Raw genomic sequence first — 5,000 nt, 5'->3', positions numbered from 1 at the left:
TTATAAAATGCCAGTCATTTGTCAATTTAGAACTGGTTCCCCTAAGGGGTCAGATTTCTTTAGCCTACACCCAGAAAACAAGATTCTGTTACCTTTAAGGGTTGTTTAAAAAAAAAAAGACCCCTCCTGAGCAAACCGCTTCCTCATGTTTGGATTCTCATTGATTTAATGACTTTAACGATATTATGCAAATTTGTTCCACAAAAATACTCAAATAGCATAAAAGTATTTTTAACCTAACTTTTTTGCAAAGTTTACTCCTTGAGCCACCAGCTTCAACTTTGATACTTTGTTCTAAAAGCCAAAGCCGTTGTATAGCAATGGTGGAGGTGATGATTAGTCACTTTGTATTGGTTCAATTGAAGAAAGAAAGTCAAAGTAATGATTGCACTTTAACCCTTTCACCCCTAAACCGGCCATACTTGGTATTTTACTCTGTCTAAAGCCAGAGTATTTTGCTCTGTCTAACACCAGACGATTTTACTCGTCAATGGGGAACCCCATGGAGTCAACAGTCTTACAGTACTTCTCAACATAAAGAAAATGAATTCTGTGGACTTGAACATAAAATTTCCCAAAAAGAAATGCCGTATATTCCAAAGATGGTTGCGTAAACTCTTCAAGATTTACCTGCTTCAGGAACATCAAATCAATGAATATTTTGAATATTTTTCCTGAACTCCTGCAAACTTTGTACACCTTTTAATGGTTTGCCCTTTAAAAGTAACATTCAGAAATAATGCAAATACAACTCAGGCTGTTTTGCATTATCTACAAGACAAGACAACAATATCCTTTATTCAAACACAATCAATATTAAAGCAATAACACATGCTTGTGGGGTCATGTGCTAACTATAATAAAGATACACTACAGGAAATAAAAGCTTAAAACTAACTATGTGACAGATATAGGATATCTACACATAAGGGATAAGAAAAATAAATCAATTGCTATCCAAAATATCATTTATATTGCAAATACACCAAAAGGTAACGGTTGATTCACAAGTTCCTTGTGCAAAATGGTAGAGCATGTTTGAAGTCCAGCAGGACCAAGATGAGAAGTTATGATAAAAACTCTAAACATATTTTTTACCAAAATTATTTTACTGCCATCAACCCCAATGAGACCTTATGCATGGGACACTGTTTCTAGCTGCAGCTCCAAATCACATAATATATTAATAAATTTTGCCATGTAAGAAAAGAACAAACATGTGGGGTGTAAGCAAAAAAGTCCAAGGCAATAAAGCTTCCTTTCAGCCTTTTCAGGAACAACTATCCACTGTCAACCATACTTGACTCAAAACAGAATTTCCTTGATCCAACAACACATGACAGTCCCCTAAAACCAAAATTACATCATTAATGCTACCAGAAAACAATAGTAAAAAAAACCTCAATCTATAGATACCTATATACATCTGTACCTACACTTTTGTTCTTCCAAACATAATTTTAACTAACATGGATTTTGATTTTGATTTTAAACTCAAATTGATTGCAAATCCATAACTTGGTAACTACTTGAACGCAAGGATCGTTGAGTTGTGACTGCTAAAAAGTATAATAACTTAGGCCTTCACCGGAAAAGGGAATATAAAATGAGCTTAAAAGCAGCTATTTAAAATATTTGATACTAGGGTTACGTTCCCAATGAGACAATCACATTCAAAATCAAATTCATATCTGATCGAATCATTGATCATTCATGTAGAGGTGCGGATCGTAAGGTGTAACGCAGAAAAAAATAACCTTCACGTTGAACAATATTGCCATTTCCCTGCCACCTGGTACAAGCCAATTCACACATGAACGGAAACCTTAGGAATCCTCCTTTCTGTATATTACAGTAACTTTTTGTACCCGGTGGCAACAAACTTTCCACATCAAAAATTGCGTAAAAAACTCACCTGTTTCGCAGCTCTTTTCCCACGAAATAAAATTTTCCAGGAGCAAATTTTCCGAGGATGCTGGTTGGATTGGACTTTTAAACGATTTACACAACATAGACATTCTCTAAGAATACATTCCACTTGAAACTGGCGTTAAAACTAGTCTTGATCGCTCTAAAAAGAACGGAAACCAACAAGCTACCGATTCTCAAAAGGCAGCCATTTTTCTGTTCTCCTCGGGAGTGTTTTTTTCACGAGAGCCAATGATCGTCCCGGAAACGCGTCACGTGACATATCGCGCGACTCATGCGCAGACATTTTTCGCCAGTGAAAACGTTGTGTTCACGGCCCCGACGTCAAAGTTGCTGAAGTGACGTTTTCAGAAAACGTGAGTAAATATTGTCTTTTTCCCCAGCTTTAAAAATATATTTAACAAACTTTAGGCTAGGATGGCAATTTTAGAGGAGCCTTTAACTAGGTCTGTGTATTTTTTTTACCTTAGTTAAGGTATTATTGTGTGTTTTCGATCATAATTTGGCTACCACATCTCGGACTTGATGGCCGTGCGCTGTATTTTAGTTTTCATGTCCTTAAAATCTAATAGTTTTAGGTTTTTCATCATCTACCATGTTCAACTGAGGAGTAATCATAGCGGAAATATCAGTGAAACGTGTCCGTGTTGTTAGGGATTGCAGTTAGCAGAAATATTGCGATTTTGAACTTCGTACTTCTAAAATCTCGACGTTGGTTTCGTTCGCAACGCATTCATAAATTTACTCTCTAGTCCTTAATCTCTCTTCTCCTTCTCCATACCGTATCTAATTTTCCCTTCCCTTTCTCCGGCTCTTCTCGTGAACTGCCTTGTAATTGCAGGGCTTTTCTCTGAGTGTTTTGTCTTGCTTGAAAGTTGATAGCGAGCTGAATGTTTTCTTCATTGTTCAACGTAGTTCTTGTTAGGATTTCACGGGACTTGCCATTTCGTGGAAGACCATCGAGTGAAAGAGATATCATGTCAGTACAGTACTATGTTGATGTTTTATTTGCCCTTTCATAAAGATGAGAACCAATTCAATTTTTTTCTAGCCACTAATGCACTAACGGGAACCCCGCGCTTGTAAATTTGTGGAATAAATATCTTTTTAGATCATTGTTCTCGAATAGTGAGTTAAGAAACATATCGCATCGTGTCAGAGAAAACACTTCAAAAATATTTTTGAATGAAAACAAAAAGACTTATTGATACTTCAACTTACTGGACCTTAATTATGTAATGAATAGCTAATCTGAAGGGCTTGTGAAATGAAACGTGAGACAACTTTAGACAACGGTCAAACTAATTTTCGTTCACTTCATTTAACCACATATTTAATTTTTGTTGGATACAAATTTTATGTACAAGTTGGGTTGTGCTCCAGCAATTTCTTTTGCAAGCTGGGCCTCACCATGCCAAAATTGGCTGTATGTGCAGTATTTTATCTAATTTGTTTCAAGTAGTGGTGTACTTCACAAGCACATATACATTGGAAATTAAAAATAATTACCACAGTACTAAACCAGAGAGACCCGTGCAAATGACCCATTTTGCATAAGGTTCCTTTTTGTTTGATGGGGCTTGATTTAGTTCTTCATTTGTTTGTTTGCACTTTCAGTATTTACAATGTTCATGCTCAAGCCCAATGTCCAATGATAATTATGTATTTTTTTTATTTTAAGGTCGACAAAGGACCCTAAGCCAATTATGCGCTAGCTTCGCCTGCATGACATCCTCTTGGCAAGAGAAGTAGTGGCCCTTGACCCTTACCAGCACCCAAAAGGGAGCAGGGAAAGATTTGCTCTGTGGAAAAAAATTGCAGCTAACCTTGATGGCTTTCATCTCACCAACCAAATAAATTTTAGTGTCACTGGCAGGTCTGTCTGGGACAGGGTGAATCTCGTTTTGATTAGAAACTACAAAAAAAAGATGCAAGAGGAGAGAAAAGCAAGTGGGGTTGAAGTGCCTCCCCCGACAGAATTTGATCAACTGATGGAAGAAATTGTTGGTAGGGCAGGGGATGCAGAGAAAGAGCAGAAGGCAGGACAAGATGAGAGGAAAGAAAAAGAGGACAGAGAGAGGAAAGTGGCAGAAGAGGTAAGGGCCCAAGCACTAGAAAGAGTTGGCCAGACACGCAAGCGTCAAGGTGTGGAGGCAAAACAAGATAAGCCAGTTAAGAGGAGGTCTGGAGGAGAGACCATAGAATACCTCAAAGAGAGATCTCAACAACAAATGAGGCTGAGGGAGGAAGAGTTGGAGATTCAAAGGGAGGCTCAAGAGGCAAACGCAAAGGCCCAACAAGCCTTCACAGCACAACTGCTGCAGCAGCAGCAACAACAACAAAATATGTTTGCTACACTGCAAAAAGAGCAGCAACAACAGTGGCAGCAGCAACAGCAAATGCAAGCATCCATCATGCTGCAACAACAACAACAATCACAAGCCATGATGGCAATCCTACAGGAACTTGTAAAAAAAAATGAACAGTTTCATACCAAGAGAAGTCTGTTGATACATGTATAATACTTTATACACTGAAATGTGTAGTTCCAGAATTTTGTTTATTTAACTGTAATATTTTTATAAGGCCATCCCAATAAAATGTTTTGTTTCCCATTCATGTGACCAACCCAATTCTAGATGGTCTCTCTGACAAGAAAAATTTTGATTTTTAAAATTCAAATTCACATGCTGTGTTCTATATGAAAAACATTTTTTATCAATACTTTGTTTAAAATAGAACTGGTTATTTTATTAGCCTGCCTGTACATAACAACCGATATCTCTTGGACTCAGACTCCTTCTGTCATAATGTTTTGTTTGGGCAGTGTCCAACCCACTCTCACAAGAGGGACGTGAACGGAAAGAAAGCATTTTTTAGGGATGCCCTAAGTTAACAAAAAATTTTGTGACAGTGACATTTGCTGCTGAGTCACCAATAAAGAAAATGATAGCAAAATGATGCCTTTTATCACAAGTAAGTTACTATTTCATTTACCAAAATCACTTACCACTTTTACATGAAAATACTGTAAGATAACATTTTTTTGTAATAAATTAAACATTTCTAAA

The 5,000-nt window shown here is 37.1% G+C and overlaps 1 protein-coding gene and 1 long non-coding RNA gene across 2 annotated transcripts in view; both read right to left on the bottom strand.

Annotated features, from left to right (window-relative positions):
- LOC138058234 (protocadherin Fat 4-like) overlaps window positions 1-5,000 on the bottom strand; it is a 78,261-nt gene that overhangs the window by 47,728 nt on the left and 25,533 nt on the right. The gene's annotated exons all lie outside the window — the stretch shown is intronic.
- LOC138058244 (uncharacterized) lies at window positions 761-2,204 on the bottom strand. The gene is made up of 2 exons (XR_011133832.1): window positions 1,916-2,204; window positions 761-1,347 (listed from the first exon to the last, which is right to left on the bottom strand). It is a non-coding gene; the product is annotated as an uncharacterized lncRNA (long non-coding RNA).

Source organism: Montipora capricornis, chromosome 7 (assembly GCF_036669925.1).
Source record: "Montipora capricornis isolate CH-2021 chromosome 7, ASM3666992v2, whole genome shotgun sequence".
NCBI classification, from domain to species: Eukaryota; Metazoa; Cnidaria; class Anthozoa; order Scleractinia; family Acroporidae; genus Montipora; species Montipora capricornis.
The sequence above is the reverse complement of the archived record's forward strand: the minus strand, read 5'-3'. Positions and strand labels throughout refer to the sequence as shown.